Consider the following 12,940-nt stretch of genomic DNA (forward strand, 5'->3'; position numbering starts at 1 on the left):
AACTCTTTTCTCCAACAACTTCCTTCAGCTCGTTTGTTTGCAGCCTCGTCACTCTTTTCTTCTCCTTCATCCACTGGGCTGACAGGCTTAGAGACCATGTAGGATGCTCTCATTGTCTCCAGCAGACTGTGTTTTCATCTGACCGTGTGGGTGGACGTGTTTTATGCAGAGACAGAACCACCACAGGCGTTTCACCAAACACAGAAACAGCCGTTAGAACTTTCTTTAACTTGAGGCTTTTAGAGTCTTTTATCAGTCAGATCGAGTGTCTGTAAACGCTTCACACTGATCCGGTGTCGGTCCTGAGGGAGTCCAGACGAGCAGACACAGATACAGAAGAAACCTCCAAAAACAACAAGGAGGGGGGGGCCGAACACGGACCTGTCGGGACGTCCTGACCCGACTCTCCTTCCTACATAAACACTGAGGAGCTAAAAATCGCCTCCATGTCAGACAGAGACAGAAACCTGCTGCTGAGGACAGACGGGACGCTCAGCTGGACCACTCCGACGTCCCAGACAGACAGGACAGTATACTCATACAGCAAATACACTAAAATACAGTATACTCATACAGCAAATACACTAAAATACAGTATACTCATACAGCAAATACACTAAAATACAGTATACTCATACAGCAAATACACTAAAATACAGTATACTCATATATGTATATACATATACTCTGTATTTATACACACGTATCCACTAAAATACACTATACTCATATATGTATATACATATACTCTGTATTTATACACACGTATCCACTAAAATACAGTATACTCATATATGTGTACAAATACTCTGTATTTATACATAGTATCCACTAAAATACAGTATACTCATATATTTATACAAATACTGTATATTTATACATTTTTTATATTATATATATCCACTTACATACAGTATAATGTAATAAAATACTACTACTAGTACTAATGATATAACTCTATAACTGATGGTTTCATCATTAATACTTTTATGTAATTGATGTTTATGTTTAATAAAGGGCTTCAGTGTGTTTATGGATTCAAGTATAAATTCATGTTATTTCAGCTTTTAAACAGCTGAATGCTGACAAGAGATCCTTCAGAGTACCAGTGATTGTATCGATGTGAGACAGAATCTCTTCGTCTTCATCATCACACCTTCAACTGAAAAACTTCCCGGCCATGTTGGCAGTGCATGCTGGGAGTCCAAGCAGCCGCCACAGGTACGGCCGAACCCTCCTGATGTCGTACGTCTCTTCAGCAGGTCAGTGCGGCGGCGGATTCGGTTTCTCTAAAGAAAACAGGTGTGGTGGATCCTGCTGACCCACAATCCCCTGCTGCTGCGCTGAAACTGGATCTGATGTTATGTTTGGAGTCAAGTGTGTTTTTCTGGATTCAGACTCAGTGTGAAGGTTTCTACCGACGATGATGATGTCAGGGAGGGGGTTAATGGTGATGATGTCATCATGAGAAGTGGTGGAAAAACATAAATTATACAAATCATGAAATAGATCAAAGGATGTCATTGACATTAGAACATTAGAGGAGCAGGAGTGGATGTGAAGTCGTCATGTTAACATATAACATCCTGCTGACCTTCATCAACACTATTTAAATACAGTCGTTGTGTCTCGATGTTTGCAGTTACATCACTGAAGGATGATGATCAAGTTCTTCTTCTTCTGTCCATATGAATATGTAAACAGTGCCTTCATGATCATGCAGTTCAACTCACTGACAGTTCAGTGTTTGTACAGTAAACACGACATCAGGATCCAGATTCATGAATGATGCGTTCACACAGAACATAAAGAGGTTTCTAGAAACAGACCAGTGGACATGAGATGAAACATCAGCTGACAGACACAATCTCTGTTTGTTTATGTTGATAAACCAGATCTCTGTCTTAGTGTTCTAGTCATGAATCGACAGTTTTATGCATCTGGTTTCAGTTTTTTTGGTGAAACTAAAAGCGCGTCAGGCAGTTTCTCTAAACGACGTCACATTACTCAACGTGCTGCTGGAACGTGAGATTGTTTCAAGGTAAAGATGAAAGCAGAATAATCTCACCAGAGCTTTCAGCTGTATCACATGGCCTTCATCAGCAGATGTAGTCTGTGTTTGTAGCAGTATGAACTGGTTTATATCTGCAGTGTTTTGTCACATCAAGGTTCATCAAACTCAACACACAAATATAAAAGAGAAACGGCGAGCAGCAGCTTATTAAAGTCTTATTGTTGTTTGTGATGATGATGATCTTCAGCAGCACCAAACACAAGAAGCTGTTTATATATTGACACTGTTGTTGTGGAGCAGCTGATAGTCTGCTTTTAACTGGCTGACTGGTTGTCTGCTTTTAACTGGCTGACTGGTTTTCAAAATCATCCAATCAGAGTCGAGGAAACGTAACAGATTCAGTTCAAGCTGTAACATCCGTCATGTAACAGAAGGATCCTTTTTTCATGAATCATACAGTTTCCTCTCGTTCTGAGGCCGCTTTCTGCTCCACGACCCACAGGTTGGGAACCTCTGCTGAGTTTTTGTCCATTTTGGCATAAAGTTGAGAGTCTTGTTTCCTCCCAGCAGACATTTAGAGTTAGAGAAGCACAGAAATCACTGACACACCACCGTTGTTTCTGATTGGTTCCCTGCAGGATCAATACTGAGTCACATGATCAAACTCTTCACACATTTACATAGTTTTCACCCAGAAAGCATTCAGTGACTACAGCCTTCAAACACAAACAAACAACAAAACATTTGACATGTTTACATCCTCACTTCAAACACTAACATGTATTCATAGTGAAATACATCTATATTCAACCAAAACACAAGACCAAAGCTTCCTGCTGCGTTTCTATGACTCGTTCCTGTAGATACACTGTAGTACGTTCTATAGAGAGCTACACATCTGACTGTATTTACACTATATACACATTTATACACTATCAACCATTAAACTACATATAAACACAATATACACATTTATACACTATCAACCATTAAACTACATAAACACAATATACACATTTATACACTATCAACCATTAAACTACATATAAACACAATATACACATTTATACACTATCAACCATTAAACTACATAAACACAATATACACATTTATACACTATCAACCATTAAACTACATATAAACACAATATACACATTTATACACTATCAACCATTAAACTACATAAACACAATATACACATTTATACACTATCAACCATTAAACTACATAAACACAATATACACATTTATACACTATCAACCACTAAACTACATAAACACAATATACACATTTATATACTATAAACTATTAAACTACATAAACACAATATACACATTTATACACTATCAACTATTAAACTACATAAACACAATATACACATTTATACACTATCAACTATTAAACTACATAAACACAATATACACATTTATACACTATCAACTATTAAACTACATAAACACAATATACACATTTATACACTATCAACCATTAAACTACATAAACACAATATACACATTTATACACTATCAGCCATTAAACTACATATAAACACAATATACACATTTATACACTATCAACCATTAAACTACATAAACACAATACACACATTTATACACTATCAACTATTAAACTACATAAACACAATACACACATTTATACACTATCAACCATTAAACTACATAAACACAATATACACATTTATACACTATCAACCATTAAACTACATAAACACAATATACACATTTATACACTATCAACTATTAAACTACATAAACACAATATACACATTTATACACTATCAACCATTAAACTACATATAAACACAATATACACATTTATACACTATCAACTATTAAACTACATATAAACACAATATACACATTTATACACTATCAACCATTAAACTACATAAACACAATACAACAGTGATGTAATAAAGATCCTCATGTGCTGACCGTTGTTGTGTTGTTGTGCTTGTGTGTTTGTGTGTAAAATGAGCTGCTGTGTGTTGGTAAAGTTCAACATGTGACTCGGTGTTGAACCAATCAGAAACAACCTGTGATAAAGGTTCAAACATTCATGTTGTTATTTACACGTGTGATGTTCCTGCTGTCACATGTCAACGTGTCTGCAGGGAAAAAGGTCTGTTGATGGACATGAAGACTTGTGTGTGTGTGTGTGTGTGTGTGTGTGTCTCTGTGTGTGTGTGTGTGTGTGTGTGTGTCTCTGTGTGTGTGTGTGTGTGTGTGTGTGTGTGTGTGTGTCTGTGTGTGTGTGTGTGTGTGTGTGTGTGTGTGTGTGTGTGTGTGTGTGTCTCTGTGTGTGTGTGTGTGTGTCTCTGTGTGTGTGTGTATGTGTGTGTGTGTGTGTGTGTGTGTGGTGACAGAAGGTTAAAATCTGTGTTAAAATCCAGAGTTCAGAGACTGTTTGAAGTGATTTTGAGGTGTTGTTGTTGAGCCTGCAGCACACGGAGCAGGTGGGTCAAACATGTCCATATGGAGCACACACACACACACACACACACACACACACACACACACACACACACACACACACACACAGGCCCAGACATTAATATCTATCTGTACATTTATAGTGATGAAGTTGGTATCAAAGAGAACAAAGAGAACGGATGTATTGAAGCAGTCTGGGATCAGCTGTTCAGAAGAAATCTGACTGGATTGGATCAAATCTTGAAAACAGGTTGTTGAAAATCAGATTAGATGACGTCATCCAGTCCAGTAGGACTGACAGACCTTTGATCCAGAAACTCAGGATTCACCTGATTCCAGCAGGAACAGAAGGAAACTGTAATTAAACTTTAAAATGTCGTATAGATACATTTATTCATATTTTGTTTAAGTGTTACAGTGATGAAGTCGACATTAGGCCTTCTAAGCCTTTCAGTACAGTAAAATAATATATTTATCACTGTATATTATTGCAGGTCCAGTCAGAGAAGGCTGGAGGTTGATCTGGGTCTTCAGCAGCCTCAGGTGCAGGTGACAGGAAACTGCGGCTGGTAGCCATGTTGTACAGGCGAGTGTTATGTTAAACGCTCCCTCTTCAGTGCTGAAGCGTGCCTGCTCTCGTGTGTTTGCTGCTAGTAAAGGGATCATGAGCCGAGGTAAGAGTGGAGAGTCGGTTCTCCCTCAGGATCCACTCATCACGGACAGACCGCGGCCACTTCACCACGCAGTCTGTGATAATGAGGTCAGCGGCGCCCACAGGTCGGATGTTGATGCTGTGTCTTCCCGCCCCACGAGTGCAGCGGATAACCCCAGCAGCCCCGTTGAATGGTTGAAACAGCTTTAACCACGTCACTCACAGTTGACTTGTCCACTCTTATACTGTCACCAACAACTTGGTAGAAAGTCCCAGATGCATCGACATCCTGGAAATCAACACTCATTACATCCTGTACGCTCAACCTTCACCCTTTAATGGTTTCCTCTCCTACCAGAGGTGGTGGACAACAGCTGCCACGTCAGGACCGCTCTGGAAGTCCTCTGAGAAAGGCTGAAGAAGATGGTTGACGTGCTTCAGCTTATGTTCAGTGAATCAATCATGCACAAGGCCACAGAGGTGGAACCACAGGGACTGTAACTGTAGAGCTGCTGGAGGGAGTTAGCTGCCATGATGCCTCAATAGTAGAGACGTTTTCATTCTGCTGATGTGAATGTGAATGTTATTGACAGAGCAGGAGACATTCAGATGGAAGAACGTGAAGGCCAGAACAACAAAAGACCATGATGAAGCAAAAACACCACAACAGGCAACAAGCCGCTCAGGAGAGGTGATTACATCTGCTCTGTTACTGGGGAAGAAGGTGGATCCTCACTGGTGACCAGTAGTTATTAACACAGCAGCTCAGAAGAGAGGCTGGAAGACTCTTTGTGCTCTTCTGTGGCCTTACTCATTACATATATATGTATGTAATATAATATATTACTGGTCAGCTGGAAGAGTCTGACAGGTTTGACATCATTCGGTGGATCAAACTTGAAACTCGCTGCTTTGTTGTTGTTGATGTTGATTTCAAGTATTTTTCTAGTTTGAAGTTGAAATGGTTCATAGTTTCAGTCTGAACGTCAAATAAGTAAATACCTGTTTTGGTTTGTTTGATTAGTCACTAAACAACAACTTTCATAATTCATTGATGATTTCAGGTATTTTATTGAATATTCACCTGTTCCAGCTCATCAGATGTGAATATTTACTGGTTTTCTTTTTCTTCTGTGACACTAAACTAGAAAAATTTTCCACAATCATCTGACATTATAAAGACCAAACATTAATGCAAATGACAGTCTGCACACTGATAATAATAATAATGACAATAGTGATTAGTTGTTATCATCATGTGACCACAGCTGCTGTGCAGATGTCAGACAATTCATTGTCATATTTAAGGTTTCAGTTATTATTGATGGTCGTGCAGGTGGACCAGTGACAGGTGGACCAGTGACAGGTGGACCAGTGACAGGTGGACCAGTGACAGGTGACCAGGACGTCAGGTGGTTTCAGACCAGAATCAACTTTTCAGCTGATTTTGGTGTAAAAAGAAGAAAACGAGCCTCGTTGTTGTTTTTGGTTTTCCAGCCTGGAAACATGAAACTTTCTCCGTGATGCTTAAACTGAAGAGAAATCTCTTTAAAGTGGAGTTAAAAGGTTTCCACATGACAGCAGCAATATGTGAACACACACACACACACACACACACACACACACAGAGCGAGGCGTGTGAAGCTGTTTAAACACTCCGTGTAGAGCAGCGCTCTTTGGCCTGATCCAGAATCTGCAGTTTGCCGTCGTCACATATGGTCCCACCGCCGCCGCCGCCGCCGCACACGCAACCTTTGAAGACAGTTGAATGAAAAGTTTGACTGGACCATCTGTCAGCCGCCTGCAGCCGCTCCGTCAACACACAGGGTTTGTTCTCTTTATTGACATCACCTGTTTGAACAGCTTTTACCTTCAGCATCGTCAGTTCAGCCTCAGCAGAAAAGCCACAGGAAGCTGTTTCACAACTGAAACGTCTTTCACAAGTTAAAGCGATCAGCAGCTTCTCACAGGTGAGGTTTGTTAAATGAGGAACTTTATACGAGTGTCGCCACATTTCAAAATGCCACAAGGTGTCCCAACGGCTGCCTTCATGTGAATTTTACACACATTTAAAGTCCAGAAGACATGAAAGCTGCTGCTGAACACTTTATCAACCTCACAACAAGCAGCCACTTTATTTATTTGATACTATTTCATCCTGATCCTCGTCTCTTCTAAACCAAAACTCTTCAGGGTTTAATGTCAAACTGTCACATTACTGGAACACATTTACAGAAGTAGACATTTTATTCTTCTTGTAATTCTTTTTTTAAAATCTGACTTGACCTTCTGTTACAAAACAGCAGCTGTTGTCACTGTGATACTGCGACCTCACAACAAACTCAATCTATTCATTTCAATAGAATTGCTGCAGTCAGGGTGAAGTAAAACAAAGAAAGACCAAAAAGATACACAATATAAAGATCATATATAAAATAGAGAGAAAGAACACTGCTCAAAGGCCGGTGTAAAGAGGTGGGTCTTCTGCTGCTTTTTAAAGGTGTCCACAGATCTGAAGTCTAAAGGCCAACACACATCAGATGCATCAATGTACAGTACAGACAGGAAGTCAGTCTTTACAAGCTCTTTTCTGGACACAAGTAGGCTACTGGTGGAGTCCTGAGGATTAATATCTGCAGTTAGAAAACACTGCAAGTTTGCCAACAACCTCAGCGACCCTGAGACGCTCAGGTTGTTGAGATGAAGATCCACTGAAAGCAGCTCTCTCTCCCTCAGCTGGTAGACAATCGGTCTAAAAGTGCATTCACAACAAAAATCAGATTGTATAAACGCCGATCCATCACGGTTCAGTGACCTGTGTTGATCCATATATCAGACTTCAGCGATGCAGTGAGCCGGCAGCAGGCCTTACCCAACATCACACACTCACACACACTTTTTAAACTCCTGAACTCTGATGAAACACACAACCACCATTACAACTACAATGATGGGAAACAAGAAGAAACTGCTTGAAAACCACAACTTGTTCCTGCAGTATTTTACTGTAGAAACAGCAATATGAGAACAGGCCGACTGTCTTTAACCTCTGAAACGTCATCAGCATTAAATCCATCAGCAGGTGAGCAGAATGACCCACACGTAAAGAAGAATAATCCACTAATCTACCTGCAGTATTTGACTGTTAATATATAATATATACTATAGACTGCAGCCAGGATGTGTCAATGTGTTGGAATTACTGCTCTTCTGGGGACTATGTTCTATCCTGATGTGCGTTAGCCTTAAGACATAAAACTGTAAAGTGTCATTTTTACACTTCAGCTTTGTACAGGTCAAACAAATAACATATAAAATAATAATCAGGGAGCTTTAGAGATGCTGGTAGGTGGATTTTGTTACCTCTGGACAGAGCTGTTTCTCTCTGTTTCCAGGCTTTATGCTAAGCTAAGCTAAGCTAAGCTAAGCTAAGCTAAGCTAACCACTTTTGTATTTTCTGTTGTTTGAGGTGCCAGTCAGGTCTCTCCTGGCATTTAAGACTTTGTCAGTAGTCAGTTTTTTGTACTTTTAAATAGTTTAGTCAAAGGAACTAAAGTCAGCACTCACAAAGGATTCAGGTTTTAGAGACACTACATAACGTACTTAATGTAAGTTAATGTAACGTAGCTCCAACAGTAGAGATGCTTGTTTGTTAAATCACACAAAGATATTTGAACTAATCAACTTGTCTTTTAAACACAGCTCCTTTCCTGATGACTGGAGATGTTCCACTCAGAATATGTTCAATAATGTTTTTATCTTCTTTTGAAAAATGTTAAACAGCTGCAGCATCACTATAGTTTATATTTCCTCATGCAAAAAGTGAAACATATTTAGTGTCTGTATGGTGTTGCAGTAAAAAGCCTCCTGAAGTGACTTTAAACACTGTTCATGACTGAACATTCATTATTCAACAGTTTACTTTTCTCAGTCGTGTTGAATATCTGAGCTGATCATGTTAAAACTGACTCTTGTAGTTTCTGTTGATGTTTTCTGTCTCTGCTGCTGATTCAGTGTGTCTCAGATGTGCTGATGCTGGCAGAAGGCGAGGCTCTAATTGTTTCAGAGGAGGAGGAATGATTTCTGCAGTTTCTGAGGCTCGGGAGTAAAACAGGATGCAAATGGAATAAACAGTTTCCGATGGCAGTAATTAGCTGAATGAGTCAGCTGATAGACGGTGTTACTGCAGAGAGACGCACCCTGAACATCTCATATCTGTTCAACACAAACAGGAAGGTGACGACTCGACGCTGGAGAACAAACACTTTTACACCAATTATTCACATTATATACATGTGTTCATACTGCTGATTCCTTACTGGGTATTAACCTTATTTACACTATTCTTACTCTTAAACTCCGTTGTATAAACTGATATTCACCAAAAGTTTAGATTTCTCTAAATCCATCTTTCCTTACAGCCAGATTCCTCTCTGTCCTCCAGCAGGCTGTTCCTGAAGCTATTTACATAAATCTGCATTATTAATGAGCTCCTACTCTGATTGGCTGGAGGTGTGGCCCCCACCTTTCTGGTGTGACGTAGTAACGAGTTCAACACCAGACACACATCAGTTTATTATGTGTCTACTGAAGGAAGGAATCTCTGTCTGTGTGTATGTATGTCCTTCACGTATCTCTTGAACTGTTCATCGGATCGACTTCACACTCGGCAGGTTTGTTACCGGGGAACAAAGGGAGCGCAGTGTTGAATTTGGTGCAATGTGGACAGACGGCACAATTAATATTAATTAACTTAAACTCTGAATAAACAAGGTCTAAACAAGGGCTTCTGGGCTCTGCTACTGAGAGAGAGGAAGGGACACAATCTCTCTTCATTTGATAAAGTTAAAAGTTCAGATTCTTTTTAAAAAAGACGAGAAAAAGAGAGAGAGGGCGAGCGAGCTGAGAGAGAAAGCTTGTGAATAACAGAAATACGTTATTTTCTGATAAACTTTGAATAAACAAGTGAACAGCGAGCTGCTTGATATAAACACTGTCACATCACAGCGGGGCGGGGCTTACAGGCTCTGACTAGCTGAGTGGGACAAAGGAACGCCCCACACTCAGAGACGGAGGCAGTAAAACTGGCCAATAGGAGCACAGACATGTTTGATTGGCAGCAGAATCAACCAATGGAAGGCCGTAAACTGCTTCTATGGTTCAACCTCAGTTTAGTCTCACTGGTGAAGTTTCTGTCTGGATTAAAACCATTGAATTTATTAAATCCTTATTATTTTAATTGATACATTTGTCAGTTGATTCATATATATGTGGTTCTGTTGTGAACAGCTGTATTTTAACAGGCACTGCACCAGTTCTGCACAATTCCAGCATGACAAAAGAACTGGTTTGTGTCCTATGAACGAGGTCGGGACTCTAATAATCATGGATGAATGTTGGAATAAACATTTTTGGGTTTTTACCTCCAAAATCAAAACAACTTTATTGTCCACCTTTGTTGAACAAAAGTAGAAATTTGTCTTCAGCTTGCAGCTTGACAAGCAACATCAATATCACATCACACGTTACAAAAACATTTTACACTTTATTAGATGCAACTTCATAAAGAGGAAAGGAATAAATTGCTAGAAATACCAAAAATTATAAGCAATATACTTAAATACTAAATAAGACCAATTTAAGAAGTAAAGTGCAGATCCATGTGATTCAGAAGATTTTTGTCCATTAATTACCGGTTTAACTGATGAACAGCATGTGGATGAATGATGTTTTATAGATATTTGTCCTCGACAGAGACTCTGTACCGTCTCCCTGGAGGCAGCGGCTGTGTGATGATTTAGGCGACGGCATGAATCCTCCAAGACTTTGTCTGTTATTCATTCATGTGCGTTGTCATGGTGATAAGCTAACGAGTGTTGTTTACAGCCTGATGTTGCACTGACACCGGAGAGTTTGGTCTTGTTTCTGACAGTCAGGTGTGTGTGTGTGTGTGTGTGTGTTAAACAGGGGAAATGATGTGTGTTAAATGGTGTTAGAGGTGAGAGTGTGTACAAGCGTCCTGACAGCTTTATGAGCCGACTGAAGAGTGAAGGAAGTGAGCTGGCAGAGAGCCCAGAGCCCGCAGGTAGCTACGCTAATGCTAACAGACTGTCAGTGTGTGTGTGTGTGTGTGTGTTCGCAGGCCTGTTACTGTCAGCATGTGTGTCTGTTTCCGAAGAAACCAGGAACATATCACTGACTGGATGGGTCATAATATTAGTAAAACAGACGATGAAATCATATATTATATACATAAATATGGATCAAATAAATATCTACTGAAAAAACACATATGTGAGTTATAAAAGAAAAAAAGTTCAATGTCATGTGTGCATACAGAGCTGGAGTTGGCATGGTTAGCCTAGCTTAGCATAAAGACTGGAAGAAGGGGGGGGGGGGGGGGACTGCCAGCCTGGCTCCTCCAACAGATATAAAGCACTAACATTAACATGTTAGATGTGCAATCAAAACATACATGTGAAAAACGTTTTTACACGCTGGAACTTTTTCTTCACCAGGTGGGTGAAGAAAACTAGGAGACTATTTTTTACTCAGATCTGTCCAAAGTTTTAGTTTAGCAACTAGAAGTAGTAATTTTAGTTGGTAAAGTAAATAGCTAAGTTTCTATTTTCTTTTTTTTTGCAACCCAACATTAGCTAACATGCAGTGTTGACCACTTTTTTTTCTCAAAAAAGCAACAAATTTAGCAAGTCCTCTCATATTTCTCAGTGAATGAGTGTCTTTGCACCCTGAATCCATTAAATATGTACTTCTGTATACAATACCTGATAAATAATGGAGCAGCCCATGTCCCAGATTGCAGCACTTTTGCCCAGCAGAAAATTAAATAAAGAATTTAAAAAGGAAGGATCACTGTCTACATTAAATATATAAAACATAGTAAAAAATCTACATAAAAATATCTATTAGAAAAAGTACAACAACAAATTCCACATACAACCCACAAAAAAGACAATATCCTCAAGTTATAGATTAGATAGCCAGTTAACGTTAGCTAACATAGCTAACGTTAGCAAAAAAACAAAGACCACAAAGAAGTACATCATCACTACTCTGCAGAACACACTGGGTGACAAGACGTCCTGAAAAACTCAGGACAGTCTGGATTTACAAGCAGTTGTCCCGAATCCCGAATCCTGTCCTGTTTGTCCTGAAAATTAATCGTACAGATAACAGTAAGAGATAATATGAACCAAGCAGAGCAGACGTGACTTGGTGACACAGTAATATTAAAAAATGCTGCACTGAACGTATTGTGTCTTTTGGAGCGTGGCTAAATTGTTATGAATAATTAATAACTTGACGGAGATATGCGCAACAAGCTACTGCTGTCACCAGAATAAAATGTAGAAAACTCTAAATGAGAGAACCTTTTAATTAAATGATCCCAAATTTCACCCGTTCTCATCTGGTGACCCTGGCTAGGACCCCAAACCAGTCTGGCAACCACACCGGCCCACAGCAGCAGCCCAAGTCCTGTGTCGTCACTCCGGGAGAACATGATCGGATGAACTGATCTGTGCAGCTCTTTGCTGATTCACCGCTGGCTCTAATGTCTCTGCAGCATTTTGATATAGAACATAATTGCTTTTGGAAGATAAATGTTGGTCTCACAGATGAAATATAACAATTGTAGCTGCCACATTAGTTTGTCTAAATGTAAAGTGAAGCTTCATGTTTTTACTGGACAGAACAACAGTGCTGCCTCCAGGGCTCCATATGTACACATATCACTACTGATATTATTACTAGATATTATTTAGCTCAGCTGCAGCAGGTAGCGGGCCTTTATTAACTCAG

The sequence above is a fragment of the Thunnus maccoyii genome, chromosome 11, assembly GCF_910596095.1.
Source record: "Thunnus maccoyii chromosome 11, fThuMac1.1, whole genome shotgun sequence".
Taxonomy (NCBI): Eukaryota; Metazoa; Chordata; class Actinopteri; order Scombriformes; family Scombridae; genus Thunnus; species Thunnus maccoyii.